Source organism: Acinonyx jubatus, chromosome B1 (genome assembly GCF_027475565.1).
Source record: "Acinonyx jubatus isolate Ajub_Pintada_27869175 chromosome B1, VMU_Ajub_asm_v1.0, whole genome shotgun sequence".
Lineage (NCBI taxonomy): Eukaryota > Metazoa > Chordata > Mammalia > Carnivora > Felidae > Acinonyx > Acinonyx jubatus.
The window spans coordinates 182,116,057-182,133,932 of record NC_069382.1 but is presented as its reverse complement, the minus strand read 5'-3'; the positions used below and the strand labels follow the sequence as shown (position 1 = coordinate 182,133,932).

The 17,876-nt window shown below is 47.9% G+C and overlaps 1 protein-coding gene across 1 annotated transcript in view; it reads right to left on the bottom strand.

The window, feature by feature from the left end:
* Positions 1-17,876, bottom strand: part of PPARGC1A (PPARG coactivator 1 alpha) — a 647,743-nt gene that overhangs the window by 611,642 nt on the left and 18,225 nt on the right. The window lies entirely within an intron of this gene.

Here is a 17,876-nt window from a genome sequence, read left to right as displayed (position 1 = left end):
GCGGGGCTCGAACCCACGAACCGTGAGATCATGACCTGAGCCGAAGTCAGACGCTTAACCGACTGAGCCACGCGGGCGCCCCATAACTCAATAAATACTTGTTAAGGAGTGAATGAATAAAGAAAGGAATGCGATCCAAGGAAGGAAAGTACTCAAATTCTGGGGGTTGTCAACATAGACAACTAATTGCTTAAAAGACTCAAGAAAGAAGACTGAAAACAGGTCTTTGTTTTAAAGACTAGGCTGGTTGGTGCCCTTAGAAAGAGTCATTTCAATAAAGTGTTGAGATAAGAACTAAACTGTTATGGCCCCAAACAGAAGGGGGGTGAGGGCACTAGTAGCAAGGGGAGAGAAGGCAATGTCAAAAGAAGGGTCATTCTGGAGAGGAGGGAGGGAAGCCATCTGCTATTATGTATGGACTCACATGAAAAAACCAGGAGAAAGAAACTGAAGATTAAAAAAAGGGGGAGAGGCAATGGGATAAGGCAGAAGGGAAGATGGATGAAGTTGGGGCATCTAGCATACAGGCGAAGGGGTTGTCCTATCCGTACCACGGGCTAATGGCAAAAGAAATACCTCACAGCTCTGAAATCTGGGAAGTTTAAGATCAAAGCTCTAGCAGGTTCAGTGTCTGGTGAGGGTCCGCTCTCTGGTTCACGGGTGGCATTTTCTAGCCATGTCTTCTAGTGAAAGGAACAAGGAAGCCTTCTGAAACCGTCTCTACAGGCATTCATCCCACTCAGGAGGTTTCCACACTCCTGACCTCATCGCTTCCCATAGGCCCCACCTCCTAATACCATCATATTAGGGGATAGGACTTCAAGGTGAGATTTTGGAAAGGACGCCAATATTCAGACGTAGCGGAAGTCGACTTTAAAAGCTTTCTCTGTTACAGAAAAAGAGAGGAGATGTGGATTGCCATGGGTAAATATTCAGGTATATGCAAGGAAAATGAGGGAATCCTCAAGTGATAGACTCTTTTTTTTTCTCTATGAAAGATGAGGAAAGATTGTCTACATAATCTGCATACAGTGAGGAATAGCTCATTTTGGATGGGAAAGGTGGCCAAGTAGGGGAAAGCAAAGAGATTTCGAGAAGCACTGAAAATCTAGCAAAACGGCCAACTATAACTTCATGGTGGTATCTATCAACACAGTCATGGAACATTCCATGGAGCAATGCTTAGAGCCCAGGGCACAAACAGAGAAAAAATATCACTCTAACCTCGCTGGAGTGGGTGGGGCTCAAACAGAACAACTTATTGGAGTGATTTTGCAAACTCTTAAGTACCGTTCAGACCTCGCGCCTGGCTATTCCCCTGAAACCAGCCTTCTGCCATCTTTCACAATATGGTTCAACAAGGACATATTGCACACCTACTAGGTAGGTAGCTTCCTTCTCTCCAGCTCTGCTCTTTGCCCCACGGGAGCCACATTTTTGACCTACAGAGTCAGAGCAATTTACAGAGGAGACCCTTAACTCATTCAGTATCTATTTAAATTACTTCCTCATGAAAAGAACTTCAGCCAACCCTAATGCCTTAGAGATGGAACCAAGGAGAAAGAAATTTGCTTTTGTGAGCGGACTCCATAATTACATGGAGATATGTCCACCTGGGTAATAGCTAATGGGATTTTTTTTAACTTTTTATATAAATATTTCAGTTTCTTACCTTGCTAGATTGACTTTTTCTCAATATTAATTGCCTCCATAGTCTTAATCTATAGCAACATTTCTAACCAGTGTCCCTGTACGTTTTTGTTTCTTTCTCAGGAGACCGCTACCAGATGACTTAATTTAAATTTTTTAATACCATGAATAAATATCATCTTCCTTTGCTCTGAGGGGAACAAGAGATTCTCTGGAGAGTGACTGTCAACTCTTCGACAGTTTACTTCATGAAACAGGTCACTGGGTTTTAGTTTGGCCTACACGTTTCATAAACTAGAAAAATCCACATCTCCTTTGACCAGGGCAAATTACCATCATCTGCCGAAGGGACGTGTGAACCCTCACCTTAAATGCTCCTTTTCTTTGGACACGGAGTTTATGAATGAGGTCTCCTGCCCAAAGGATTACTGGCCAGCCTTTTACATAACAAGCCTCTCCATCTTGTTGGTGCACAGATCCCAGACAATGGGGTCACCTGGGAGGGTGAGCTGCGGCCATAAACTCTTCCTTCTTGCATCACTGGAGCAGCTGCTCTGTCCACCCAGCCCATCTCTCTCCCGTGCCAATGAAAAGGGTTATCTTAGGCCCCCCTCGCTTTTTAAATAAGCTCCACTCCTCACCATTCCCGAGCACATGTTCTGTTCCCCGGATAGCCCAATTTTTACTGCTGAAACTCAAGAAGCTATTAAAGTCTCCTCAACCTGGCAGAACCCCAGGACCAGATGGTGTTCTCCTGGCTCTTATAAAGCCTTTATTAACAAAATGACACTAAGCCGCACTGGCCTCCGTAATGACTGCTTTTTCCCACCCACGGAAGACCCTAGATGGGGAGGACAACCTGTTGATTGCTATTCCTGTCATCACTGTCAAAACATGCCGCGACATCTGAGGGGCCCTGAATCTTCACCTGCGTCCTGCTGACCCGTCGCGGGGCACCGATGAGAACTGTCCCCCCACCCCGCCCTCCACCTGCCCCAAAAAGGAAAGAAAGCACCTGACCTAAGAAGAGGCGTATGCAACAGATTGCACCCCTCTTCTGGGATTTTGAAGACTTTGGCAATGACAGAGCTCCAGGCAGCCCCCCTCAGGACAGCCAGAGCTGTTAATCACCCCCGCCGGCATCGTGGGATTTGCGTGGAGGATTTGCTTTCAGGCCAGTGTAGCTTTTCACCGTGACCCGATGGGCATGCCACACATGACTTGCGTCTCACGGCTGTACCAGGGCGCCCAGGATTGCTGAGGGAGCCAGTAATGGAATATAGAGTTTCTCACCTCTGGGTCACTAGTTCAAATGCGAAAGGCCATAAAAAGCGCGCTCTTCTGCTGGACCCTGGGAAAGCGTCCAGGCGACATCAGCTGCCGCGAATGGTGCTCTCATGACAAGCACTCACTGCACGCTGTCTCAAGGAAGAGCTTGGAAACTCACGCTCTCTGAGGTCACGCTGGGCTCCGGACAGCATGAGACTGAGCGACAGAATTAGTGGCTCTTTTCCACCTGTCCTGTGACCTCCGAGGGGAAATGCACTTTGCCAACATCGAAACGTTTATAAATGCAAATTTCCCCTCGACGCGTTTTTGAAATTACTTTTATTAAAGTTCAAGCCTGGCTCTCTCTCACCTAATTTTTTTGTCCACCGGGGACAGGCCCGTGGAAACATGTGAGCAGCTGCAATGTTGAAGAGTCTCCCAGAACTCGACTACCTTGTAGGGAAAATGGGCAGGGCCCACGAGAGCTGCCTGTACATTTTGCTCAGAAATGTTAACACACCAGGGAATTTTCTCCGCCCAGCCGCTGTACCCTTCAGGACCTTTTCTTGCTGAATACTTAAGTTATTTCTGGAAAAATAATTTTTATTTCCAAGGAAATATGGCAGGTGACACAGAAATGTCCCTTCTTGTTTATTCACTGTCCATTCTAAGGCTGGCTCTTTCTGCTTTAACTCTTTTCCCTCTTTCTTCATCCTGTCGGGCTTCTCCTGCCTCTTACTGGAACCTTCTCTAGGAATACAGCCTCGTCTCTAGACTCGCTCCCTGCCTTGGAAGGCAGAACTGTCCTGCCTGCAGGTGGCATGCACAGGCAGGCCAATGAAGCTTCTGGATCCCACTCTCTCCGTATCTCCCAGGGCCCAGCAGAGTGGCTGATGATGGGAAAACCAGCAACATAAATTACATAAATTGGTGCCATGCACTGGCGTTTCCACCTCTCCGCACACGGGCCATGCCATTCCCCTACACTGGCTCTCTGGGCAAGCTGTTCTTCCCAGTTGGAAGCCACCTCCACCTGCTTTGCCTCCCAAACTCCCGTGTTTCCTGCGGCTCTACCGACATCAGTGCCCCTCCCCAGTCTCTGATGAGGGCAACCACCCCGTCCCGGTATGGGCACTTGACACACGAGATTCGGATTAATGTCCACGCCCTCCAGCCAGCAAACGCCGAGAGGGGCAAGACAACATCCTCCTTTCTGTCGGTCACCTCTGAATCCCGCGCCGAGCACAGAGCTAGCACACTGCGGGCCCTAGGGGGACACGGACGGAACAAATGAATCACCTCATTTACTGCTCACAACAACTCAACGAAAGAGCTGGTATTTCTGCAACTCCATTTTGCTAGCAAGGACGCTGAGGCTCCAGGAAGACAAATCACTCACGCAAAACCACACAGCTAACAAGTTGGCAAAGGCACGATTCGAGGGGCGCCCGGGGGGCGCTGAGTCGGTTAAGCATCCGACGCTTGGTTTCGGCTCAGGTCACGATCTCGCGGTCAGCGGGTTGGAACCCCGCCATCGGGCTCTGCGCTGACAGCATGGAGCCTGCTTGGGATTCGGTCTCCCCTCTCTTCGCCTCTACCCCACTCAAGCGCGCGCGCTCTCTCTCTCCAAATGAATAAATAGACTTTTTTTAAAAAGCAAGATTTGAACCCAAGGCCACACGACTCCCAAGCTCTGCTCTACCCACCATTTTGTTATGCTCCTAGCCTCCCATCAGTGAGGGGCTAGCAAAGATAACTGTGCAAAATTTCCCCACAGCCCACATTCCTAATCAATCCCCCGACTGAGCCAAAATAAGTCCCTTGATTTCTTGTGTACTCCCTATACATTCCGATAGAGGTGAGGTTCCCAGCCAGGGCCAAGACGAGGGCAGTAAGGGGAGGCGATTGCAGAGACACCAAAATCTCAGCCATCAGTAGAACATTTTAATGCAATGTGTTCAAAAAACTGACAGAAAGACACTGAGGAACAAAATGTCAACGTTTTAAGTAAAGGCAGGACAGGGAGTACTGGGTTCTCTCCGCCTCACGCTCCCCCCGTGGCTTGGCAAGACACTGCTCCATGCAATTCTCACAGGTGAGCAGAGATGGCAGACGTGGGTGTTTCGTTTGCCAATAGGTACCTGGCGTCTGTCTTCGCCATCGCCGGTCACACTACAAACCTGAAAGTCGCCAGACCTCCTTTTCTTTCAAGACCAGGCTTTTGTTTATCAGAGCAATAGGTGATAAACCAACATGCACGGTAATGTCAGATTGGGATAATGTCCGTGCAGGTTAAAAAAAAAAAAAAAAAAGAGGTTGACGAAGGACCAAGGCATTGCATGGCTGCAGGGGCCACCTGGCCCCCCTCCGATCTGTGTGAACAGTGCCCCCTGGAGGCGTGGAGGCCGCAGTTCTGTTGTGATGGACAGGGTCAGGGGCCGGGCACAGCTGTCGTAGCTGGCGTGGTCAGAGAGGAGCTTTCCAAGAGAGGGGCATATAGCCCCTGAAGGATGGAAACGAGCCAGCTCAGAGACAAGGGAACAGGAGTGTCCCAGGGCTGGCAAGCACAAGCTGCCATCCCAAAACATCAGAATGGTGACTTGAATAACAGGCATTTATTTCTCATAGCTCTGGAGGCTAAGAAGTCCAAAATCAAGGTGCTGGCTGATTCGATTTGTTTCCTGGTGAGAGCCCTCTTCCTGGTGTTCAGAAGGCGGTCTTCTTACTGTGTTCTCACAAAGAGGGAAATAAGCAAGCTCTCTGGTGTCTCTTCTTACAAGGGCACAAATTCCACCATGAGGACGCCACCCTCATGACCTCGTCTACACCTAATTATCTCCCCAAGGCCCCACCTCCAAATACCATCGCCCTGGGGGTGACGTGAATCCTCAGGGGGCACAATTCAATCCAGCTAGAGGTGGTGACCCAGGGAGAGAACTGTGGGTAAGGCTGGCCATCCTGCAGGGCTTTGAAGACCACAGCAAGGTGTGTGGGTTAAATCTGTACATCAGGGCAAGAGCCACGGGAGAGCGTTAGCTGGGAGGGAGCTGATCCAATGGCCGGATGGCTGTGCTCACTCTGGTCCTGAGTGACAAGCTATTTGGAGGAAAGTAGGGAGATCCAGTAGGAGGTACCGTGTCATCCAGGATCAGACCGGGAGGTGGCAGAGACGACGGAGAGGAACACACTTACTCACAGGCAGAACCGATAGCACCCGGGGTCGGGTTTGATGTGGAGGAACAAGCAAAGAGAGGACAATCCTAGGGTTTTGGTTTAAGCAACAAGATAGAATTACTACGGTAATAAAAGACTGAGTAAGAAACAGATGTGAGAGTTATCCCGTGCCCTGTGGAGTAAGGACTGTTGACCAGAGGTGAGGGTATGATACTGGAGGAGAAAAAAAATATATATTCCTACTGATAATACCCATACCACTGGCTGAAAACCATCACCCCAAATTTTAGTCTCAATCAATCCTCCCACTGGGTCTTGCTCATGGCAATAAAGCTTTTTCCCAATAATACTGCTGCAATTTTTTACTCATCATCCTTGTGTTTCAGAATTACCACAGCAGTGAAATTTATATTCAACAACATTATTACAATTTTCAGCTACTAACGAAATTATTGTTTCTGTTTGGGATGTGTTTTGGAGCTACAGTGATAAAAATTTCCTCTCAAAAACACCACTGCAGTGCTGACGTCCCTAAAACTTGCCATTAGTGACAAATTACAGAATGCCTGCGAGCAAACTCTCTCCTTGGACAAGCTGGACTTCTTGTTTCTCTCGTGGTGGATCCCGGTCCTTTTGGAGAAGTGAACTCCGACCTAAAGGTTGGAAGTCACAGTCCAGAACGGTGGCCTCCTCACATTTTCAATTCTCATCTCACAAGTATAATTAAAAACAAAGTTGAGCATGGGGTGCCTGGGTGGCTGAGTCAGGTGAACATCCAACTTGGGCTCAGGTCATGAGCTCACAGTTTGTGGGTTCGAGCCCCGTATCAGGCTCGCCGCTGTCAGCACAGAGCCCGCTTCAGATCCCCTGTCCCCGCTCTCTCTCTGCCCCTCCCCAACTCCCGCTCTCTCTCTCTCTCGAAAATAAATAAAAACATTTATTTCAAAAAATGTATTAAATAAATAAAATAAAATTGAGCACGTATCCCCAGAATGTGTTGTGGTGTGTTTTTTTTAGAATTTTTTTTTTAATTTTTCTAACGTTTATTTATTTTTGAGACAGAGAGAGACAGAGCATGAACGGCGGAGGGGCAGAGAGAGAGGGAGACACAGAATCGGAAGCAGGCTCCAGGCTCTGAGCCATCAGCCCAGAGCCCGACGCGGTGCTCGAACTCACGGACAGCGAGATGGCGACCTGAGCTGAAGTCGGACGCTTAACCGACTGAGCCACCCAGGCGCCCCCAGAATGTGTTTTTTAATTTATAATATAATGTGATAGGACTTCATCGTAACTTAAGTCCTGCTGCACTAATATATTCCATGCATGATAACATATAAACCAAGAAGAACTTGAAAAGGACGAGATACGAAAGAAAAAGACACAGAAGTTCTAAGATCTTCTTCCCTCTCCCCATTGCCCTTGCACACCTTCTGGGTCAATGGCCTGTAGCTTGGAAAGAACTGGCCTAGACCACTTGTCCTTCCCCCCCTCTGGTTCTTGTCCATCCTTCTCATGCTCTGAGAAAACTGACTCAATAATGGATTCCAACCCCTAGGACTAAATATAGCACCCTAAGGGAAGGCTTAGGGTTGGATGGAGGACTTGGGAGGACCATTTTCATCTGTTTTAAATTTGGGGATTGTTGTGTGAGAAGGCCAGTTGAGCAAAGGGCTTTGTAGTTAATAAAATCAAGTTGGAAAAATCACTACTCTCCAGAGCAGCGAGGACTCCTCATGCAGGCCAGTGAGAAGTGGTCTGTGTGCTCCCTTCCATTTTCTCTCTGCACTTGCCGTAATTTGTCCTGTTACCTCCTTAAGTTCTTCCAGGTTCAAGGCTAGAAGCCATTAAAGCAGTTCCCAGGGATGAGGCATGAATGTTCAACTGCTACTGGGCCGACTCTCCTACCTGGGAACAATATGGCCTCCATCCACGTCCTACCAGAACTGCTTTCGCTTGGAATAAAAAAAAAAAAAAAAAAAAAAGATTTCCAGAAGAAAATAGGAAAAAGTTAAAACAGCATTAGATAGCTTCTCACCAGCAGGCACAAGCACTCTGCGGTCACACTGTAAGTTATAACCGTCCTGACCTTTGCCTGTTAAAGATCCAAGATACAGTCCAACAAAATGACCCATTCGTGCAAACAGCCCCCAAAGTACTGGGCCTGGATTTGCCACGAATGTCCTGTCCAGTCAAGCACAAGTGACCCAACCCCCTGGGTCAAATCCCACGCCTCCGAGGAGATTTTTTTTTTTCCCTAGAAGGCTTTCTTTTAAAGAAGAAGAAGAAGAAGAAGAAAAAGAAGAAGCCTCCATCTCTCACTCTTTCTCTTCTCATCCATCCTGTTGTGGAGAGAATGTGCCAAATCTTTTCACCTCTGTTCCAATTCCTTGTCCTCTATCAAGCCCACAGAGAGCTCTCCCTCCCTCGTGGGAGCTCCCATAGCAAGGATGGAAGGCCTTCTATTGGTGTGGTTCAGAACTGTTATTTAAAGAGTGTGGTGATGCCTTCACTTTCACGCATCCTTCCCGCATCGCGAGGTAGACCAGATGCGTCTGCAGGGCAGGTGCTCACATCTTCCCACAGGGAACTACATGGCATCTGGCGCATAGCAGGTGCCCAGGAGTTATCTGCTGAATCCGTTTTCTTCCAAGCACGCCGTCATTTCTTTGATTCCTTTGATTCCTGAGAAAGGGGAGAGTATACCCACCCCTTGCAGGGCTGGGCCGAGGAGTGAGCCGGCCAGGCCACGGACAGGTCAGGACGCAGGTCCTAAGCCACCAGCTCCACACCCTCCTCGCGAAGAGAGCGTTAATTAATTTCTAAAGTTTTTTTGTTCCGTTGCCCACATTGACAGATCCGGAGATTTCCCACGCAAACCCCGCACACAAACCTGGAACGCTCGCTTCCGTGGGACACTCGGACCTCATCACTCTGCACACATTCCTCGGTGACAATGGACGGGAGCTGAGAGGTAGGGGTAGCTTTTCTCCCGAGAAGCATAGATTTTCTGGTTCACGACATAAAAATCCCTGCTCATTAAAAACAGTCAGCACTTGTTGGCCAGAGAGACACTTTGGAATGATGGAGACTGTGACACAGTGACAAGGTCACACCCCAGTCACCGCCCCGTCTGTCTGTCCATCCGTCCGTCCCCCGCTGGTTCCTGTCCTCACGTGTCTTGCCCTCGTAGGTGCTCAGGACATGGTCGTTACCGACCCAATTCCCCTGCCTTTGTGCTCTGATCTACTTCGTCTCGTAATAACCTAATTGTTTCTGTGTCCTTTTATTTCCCTTTCCGATTTGTATTCCCCTGCCCCTTCCGGCCCGTGGGATCCTGCTGGTAGGACATCTGAATCAGACCTTACCTCATTCTTGGAGTCTCAGCTACCGCAGCCTGCCTGCTGAAGAGCAAGTAAATGAGCAGTCTGGTCAGGAAGAGCTACACCACCCAGAACAAAATTAATTCCCAAGGCTTGCTGGACCTGGCAGAACCCAAGCCGCGCTCACTAACAGGCCCTGGAGGTACAGGATGTGGGAGGTGGGACAGCTGGCCTGAATGTGGACTTCCCAGGCTCAGCCCAAGGCTGGCCTTACATCTGTCATGCCCACAGCCCTGGCTATTTGCCAGAGAAAAGAAGAAAGGCAAGAAGGAAGGGGGAGGGAGGGAGGGAGGGAAGGAGGGAGAGGAGGAGAGCAGAGGGAGAAATTCTTTGAGCTCTCAGCAACACACTCATCATGGAGGTAGTTCTTAGCTCAAGAGTATGGTGCTACCTGATTTTAGCAAAGCTGCACAATGCAGAATTCAGCTTGTCCTTAAGATCCAGCGGCACTAGAATGAAAAAGAAATGCTTCACCGCGTTGTGACATTTAAGTGGTCATGCATTTTTCAACGTTATCAGTTACGCAAAGATGTTTATATTCATTCTCTCCTCGGTCAGGTTTCATTTACATGGGGTGGGGAAAAGTCTTCAAATAGTCTAATTAAATAAAATCGAATCATGGAAATCAAAGTTAACTGAGACAGACTTTGGAGGTTAAAAAAAAGAGTAGAAACATCCATCACATCAATAATAAGGGAAAAAACACAAGCAAGAGTAAACTAAATAAATATTCTTGTTCTCTCCACCTCTCGCTGTTTCACCTCCAAGTGTATTTTTATCTTGTATTATATTTCTAAAAATCCAGAAAGAAAAATGTCAGGAGATGACAACATGAAAAGGTTCATGGGATGCTGAGTTAATCTAAAACCTTTAGCAGTAAGGGAAAAAATTCTTCGCTTAAAGAGGCAGTTTCTCTTTAAAAAAAAAAAATGTAGGGCTGCATGGATAGTTTTAATTCCTAATCTTACAAGCATGCAAAATGAAGTTCGAAAAGGTCTCATGGAAGCCCCCGGATAAATTCAAGGCCGTCCCTTGCATTCCTACGTGCGTCCATAACTGCTTTAATATGTAAGATAATGACAGCAATGGTAATGACCTTAACTTGGGTAATCTGTTTGTTGACAGCAGGTGATAATTCGGCCTTCCTGATAGTAATCTGTTTTTTGGCAAACAAGAGAGAGGGCTATTTGCCACATACATTTATTTTTATGGGGAGGACATGTTTTATAAAGCTGGATGTGGGACAGTACAGGTGTGGAATTAATTGTCCAAGTTGCAAAATATGTTAGAAATGGTATGTTAAATCTATGGCACACGGTGGCCCTGACATGATGGAATGCTCACTTCTATTAAGTAACCACAAGCCTGTATTTCCAATTATGGTGGTGAACTGCTTTCTGCTGAGTGGATTAGCTTAGTACTTCATTCTGCTGGTAGTTTTATGATCTGAGATCTTTAATTTTCCCAATTCAACTCTTAGGGGCCGCAAAGACAAGCTGCCTGACTTTTAAATAATATATTCCCCTTTTAAATTTCTGCCTCCTACCATTTCCTAGGAGTGCCATTTCCTGTCACCATAATTATAATAATTTGTATGTAGTTCCTGGGATCACATTTCTAATTGAGCCCTAAATTGGTTAACCTCATGAAGTTATTCATATGCTTTTTTAACCTGCACAAATTATATATTTGTCTGGTTGGTCAAATCATGTTCATTATTACATACGTTCTGTACCTCTCTTCCTTCGCTTTTAATGTCACTATTTTAGTCCCAAGAATGTACGGTGTTTTTTATAATATGCGAAAAATTACAGAACCGTGTGAGCTGGAAAGGAAGGTCCGGGCAAGGGGCTGGCAGGAGCTCAGAGGGATTCGAGATCCCATCACACCTGAACACCAAGAAATAGCCCTGGCGGAGGGAAGGGACGGCAGTAAGCGGTAGGAGACGAGACTCAAAGTAGGGACAAGCCAGCCAGGTCACGAAGAGCTGCACCTTGCTACCCAGGGTGAAAGCAAGCCCAGGCCAGGGGACCCCCTAAGGGGTTTTTAAGTGAGGATGACCACAGCCAGCCTTGCACTGTAGAAACTTTGTTTACAGGTGGTTCAGTTAAGAATCTACTGCCCTGCAGGGGCGCCTGGGTGGCTCAGTTGGCTAAGCGAGCGACTTCGGCCTACGTCATGATCTCGCCATTCCTGAGTTCGAGCCCCACACAGGGCTCTGTGCTGACAGCTCAGAGCCTGGAGCCTGTTTCAGATTCCGTGTCGCCCTCTCTCTCCGCCCCTCCCCTGCTCATGCTCTGTCTCTCTCTCTCTCTCTCTCTCAAATAAATAAATAAATAAATAAAACAAAAACCTCTACTGCCCTCCAGACCAGAAATGATGAATGTGTGAATTCGAGTTGTAGCCAAGATGATGGGTCCATTTTGAGAGTTGTTTCTACCCCAAGGAGGCTACCGTCTAGATTGGAAGGTGAGCCAAAGGCGACGGAACAGACAACAGCACAAGGTCGTTCGGGATCAACTGCTAACTGCGTGGGCACCGGGGAAAGGGAGACCAGTGAACACGAGAAAGTCAGAGAAAAGCAGGCAAACCGGGAAGCAGTGCTTGAGGGGACAGTGGCCTAGGTGAGTGTTTGCTGAGCAACGGAGGCTGTTAATTTGGGAGAAAACAAGGACACCTTCTTGGTGGCCGTATGGAGCAGCACTTCAAACGGAGCAGTCGGCTCAGCCAGGCTTCCACTGATGACGCCCCCCCAGAAACCCCCCCACGGCCAAAGACCAGCTCTACACAAAACACCCCCAAATGTTAACATACTCACCCTAACCACCTAGGACCACACCCTAGGCAGTCGGTGGCATTCACATGTGTGAACATGAAATACGATCTCAAGACGGATGGTCTCTCTGTCCTGAAGATTCATATAATCCCCTTTTCTCTGACTGTTCTTTTATTTAAATGTGTCCTAAATCATGCTTCCGTAGGCCCGGGTTGATATAAAATCAATGTCTCCACAATTCCTTTTCGTCTCTGATGACGCAACCAGATTGCCAGTTTTGGATTAGCGTGTTTTACAGAAACCCTGTGCAGCGTACCAGCGGTGAGTTTTATTATTATGAAATAGTAATAATTGGCACACATAGGATTCAGTTCTTCCAAACCTCTCAAGAAACCTGTTGGTATGTGTTACGCTCTCGACTTAAAGTAGTGCAGAAGTTAGAAGTATAGCCATGGTTCTTGTGAAGTCCTCAAAGGGGGGGGACGGGAGGGGGGGGGCAGGGAGACATGAAAACTATCCGAAAAATCTCACCCATTATGCATTTCTGAGTTAATTCAGCAGGCAGGGACGGCCCACCTCTAAAAAATACATTCTGAGAATCCAGAGAACATTACTGGTTAAAAGATGCTCACTCAGGGCGCCTGGGTGGTTCTAGTCAGTTAAGCGTCTGCCTCTTGGTTTCAGCTCAGTTCACGATCTCATGGTTCGTGAGATTGAGGCCTGCATCAGGCTCTGGGCTGACTGCGTAGAACGGCTTGGGATTCTCTCTCTCTCCCTCGTTCTCTGCCCTTCCCCTGCTCATAGTCCCCCCGCCTCCACCCAAAATAAATAAATAAACTTAAAAATAAGATATTCACTCACTATCATTGAAATGATCCAGTCCATATTGTTTATGGTCTGAATGCTTGTGTCCCCACCCAAATTCCTATGCTGAGATGCTAACTCCCCACGTGATGGTATGAGGTGGGGTCTGTGGGAGGTGATTAGGTCACGGGGAGGGAGCTGCCTTGAATGGGATTAGTGCCCTTAGAAAAGAGACCCCGGAGAACTCTCTTGGTTTGTCTTTGTTTTTGTTTTTGTTTTTGCCACACGAGTCCACAGCTAGAAAAGTGCCATCTGGGAAGCTGGAAGCGGACCCTCACCAGACACTGATCTGCCCACACCTTGATCTTGGACGTCCAGCCTCCAGAACTGTGAGCAAACAATGTTTGTTGTTTGAGTCGGCCAGTCTGCGGTGTTTTTGTTACAGCAGCCCGAACGGGCTAAGACAGCGGGGAAGCAGTGTCTCCTCAGCACGTCTTGTTCTGCCACCTGGCATACACCAAAGCCAGGAGAAGGAAAGGGACAGTTGAATTCCTCCACATCCACACCAACACATGTCATCTTGTGTTTGCTGATAATAGCCATCCTGACAGGTGTGAGGCGATATCTAACTGCGGTTCTGACTTGCATTTCCCTGAAGACCGGTGATGTTGTACATCTTTTCATAAATCTCTTGGCCATTTGTATGTCTTCTTTGGACAGCTGTCTATTCAAATCTTGAGCCCGTTTTTCAAGAATTCAGTTATTGGTTTTTTGCTATTGAGTTGCGGGACTTCTTTGCAACTCAATATTCAATGCCTCAAGGCGGGGGGGGGGGGGGGCGGAGACAAAGACGCCGTTAACGCAGTAACAACACAGAAGGGTGCTAAGGAGAGGCCAGAATGAAAGATGGAACTCACTCAGAGCCCTGTGGGGTGTGATGGACTGAATGTGTGTGCCCCGCCCCAATCATATGCTGAAATCCAATCCCCAGGGTGATGGCATTAGGAAGTGGGGTCATTGGGAGGAGGCCAGGTCACGAAGGAGCAGCCCCCATGCTTGAGATTAGTGTTCTCACAACCAAAGGAAAAGACCAAGGTCTCTCTCTTCCGGGCTTGTGAGAATACGATGAGACGCTGGCTGTCTACAACCCAAAACAGGGCCTCACCGGAATCCAACCACGCAGGCACCCTGACCTTGGACTTCCAGAGTTGTGACAAATACATGTTGTTTATAAGCCATTGAGTGTGCGGTGCCTTATTTACAGCAGCCCAAACTCACTAAGACAGGGGGAAACGCTGAATTTACTAGACAACAGTCTCACGTCTTTGCCTGACTTTACAAGTGAAAATTCATCCGCCACATATGGAACACCCCCTTCCAGAGCTGGTCACTTCAACCCCGGAGCATCTCTTCTCTACTCGCTGCTATGCCACCACAACCTTCCCCTGTCCCTCCTAGACACATCCCGAATGCTCTCGGGCAGGCCACCCAGCCCTGCAACAATGATGCCCCCCCCCACTCATCTCCATGACATGACCAGAAACACTCTCCTCCCTCCATTGCCAAGTGGTCCCAAGGCTGTGCAGAAACCAAAGACGGCGTTTCTTCACGAAACAGCAACGCTAGACCCATCTGTCATTGTTCTGTCCGGTGCTACTGAGTGGACGCATGAGGGGCCACGTTGACGGGCTCCAGACCATCACCACAAAGCAGGACCGGGCAGGTAACTTCAGGAGCTGAACCAAACACAACCGTCCTCTGGGCAAGCGAACAAAGAAAGGCGGGAAAGGAGCGTCGGTTGGGATGGGGCACTGGAGTTGGGAGGCGATGATATAGAATCTGGACTGGCAGCCATTTGAGATGACTTTTAAGCCACACGAGTCAGGGAGAAAGGGGCTCCGAAGACAGCAGGGGTGAGCAGCCTCTGCCTCGACTGCACAGCGCTCGGTCCCACTTCGCATGACATGTGGCTTCACTTCCTGACCTTAGATTCCCATAATGAGTCTGAATCCTCACCTACACCTGCTAGCCACCCAAGCCCTGGGGGAGTGGGGGTGCGGGCGGCGCGTGGGGGCGTGGGGGTGTGTGTAGTGGGTTTTCTTCCTTGCAAACAAAAGGAGGAAACATTGGCACGAAACAGCCCCAGAAGACATCCTTTCCCACACAACAACCGAGGCAATGACCTTCTGAAGACTTCAGCACCAAGCCCTTCTTCCAATAGGGGCGACTGTCCTTTACAGCAACGGACACAAGAGCGGTCTGCTCACTTAGTTATTTTTCTTAAGATTTGATTTTTAAGTAATTTCTACACCCAACGTGGGGCTCGAACTTACAACTCTGAGATCAAGAGTTTCATGCTCTACGGACTGAGCCAGCCGGGCACTGCTCATTTAGACATTTAAAACCACCAGAGGACTTACAAGGGTCCGCAGAGCGTGTCGACGACAGTGACACCTGCTCATCCTCCACTAGAAGCCAACTCGCTACCAAAGACCACGGACATCTGCCCTGAACGCGCTACTTAACTTGGGACATGCCAAGTTTTCTTGACTCTCTCCATGACCCGCACCACGATATTTTCCCATATAACTGGATGGATATACCGTTGCTCCACACTTTCCAACACTCACTTCACGAAAGAGCGGGCCGTGCCTTGGCCCCGAACGGTCCATCCGCCGCTCAGCGTCTGAGGCTCCACCTTCAACTTTGTCTTGGCATCTTCCCACCAGACACTCAGGTGGCCTTTCTCCACGATGGGAAATGGAGGCAGCTGCCCATATTCTTTGTTTGGGGAAACGACTCTCCCCGTTGAGTCCCTGCATGTCCCACCTCTCTCATCCATATCACGCAAGAGCCCCAATGGTTCACTCTTCCCCTTATTCGTTCTCGCCCAGCCTCCTCAAAGCAGCCAGGGGGATCTTCTGAGAACACAAAGCAGGCCATGTCCCTCTCCTGCTTAAAAATCTCCAGGGGATTCCCGTAGCACTGACAATGAATTCTAAACTCCTCTCATGACTCCTGCAGTCTCCTGGGATCTGGTCGGCAACCTCCCTCCTTATCTCAGCCACATCCCCTCACTTGCCCTGCTGCAGCCACATGGGAAGTACTTTCCACGCCGGCCAGCCGGGAACAGCCACCTCCCCGAGCCCCAACAAGGCTTCCGTGAGGGACTCCCCTTGAGCAGCCCCCAACCTGAACACCCCCCCACGGTACACACACCAGCCGGCTCACTGTCGACACATCACAGGGTCCTTTTCCATAATCTTCTCAGCACTGATCGTTTCACAGATTATCTGGTGCCTGCATTTACTTGTGTTTTCATTCTGCCTCTCCCCGACAGATTATAAATTCCACCAAAGCCAGGACCTTTCTTTCTTTACTCACTGCACTCCACCCAGGTTCTAAAACAGTGCCTGGAACAGGATAAAGCCTCCCGAAGTACTTGTTGAAAGAACACTCCTCTAACTTGAGATCCAAAGAGTTACAATATTTCAGCTAGTTTTGCTCAAAAGATTCCTTTTCCCATTTATAAGCCCAAAGTACTCATTTCTACCTTAACATTACTTTTCCCACTGATAATGGAAATAATAGTCACCATTTGGTTTTGAAATACCACTCTATGTTAAATACCTAAGCAATCTGCATTTATTATAGGTCAACCAAAAAAGAACTGGATATTACCTGTCTCCTATAATTGGATTGTATTTTCTGAAGAATCATGTTATTCGAGAGTTTTGCCTTCTAATTTTCTTTGGTATTACATGTTTTTATTCCCTGCAAATATATAGGCAATCTTTTCCACTTTGTTTGCAAATCGGGGAAAAGAAATATTAAAATCTGAAGCGGACAACAGACCTTCGAGAAATGACCCGACTGGTGTGCAGCCGGCCACGGGGCTTCTCAACAAAGGAATAAACGTGTCTGTTCCTAGAAAATATCTTCTTGAAACTTACCTCATCACCAACGTGGTCTGTGGGAACAAGTCAAGAAAGGGACAGAGAAAAATGAGGTCAAATGGATACCATGGTTTCCCCACAACTGCCTCCTGTAAACCTGGTTAGCATCAGTTCGCAGGTACTGCGTTGGTGTCCCTTTGCCCAATTTTATACTAACATCATTGCTGTGGCTTCTGTGCGCTTCCCACATGCCACGCATCACCCTAAGCTCTTCACATGTGTCATCTTATAGATCAAAAAACTGAAGGTTAGTACCTTGCAGAGCTGGTTGTAAAATAGCGTACCTTTCACCATGACGCTATCCTCGAATTTCCTTTCAGAACCTCTATTTGAATAGCTTTCAATTTGCAGAGGTCAAAATTTGAAAGCAAGGCAGATTTCTTATGCAAACCTTCCCGGGAAGAAGACATCAGTGTTTCAGAGATTCTTTTCTTCCCAGCACAAATAGAGGAATCGAAAGCCTGAATTATACTCACTAGTAAAAACAATGACAGTATTAATAACCACTGTGTTAAAATCATCATTACAAGTAACCTTTCTCTCTTCCCTTGATTTCATAAACCCTGCATATTAAATCTGGACCGGATGCCTACAGACAGCTTTGAAAACAGTACGTCATCATCTGAATATTTGGCCATTTGAAGAAAAAAAAAAACTGGCTGGCTCCAAATTCCTCACCCTTAAAAATGGTTTGAAGGCTTAATGGAGATGTAGCTCCGTGCCTGTTGCTGCCCCTTCAAATGACCACCTAACAAAGACCTCTTCTGTTATGAAAGACTTTTTCGGGTTCCAAAAACTCTCTGAGGAAAGAATTATTTCTTGTCATAACTTTTCCGAGTCTGCTCAAAGACAAGAAACGACAGGGAA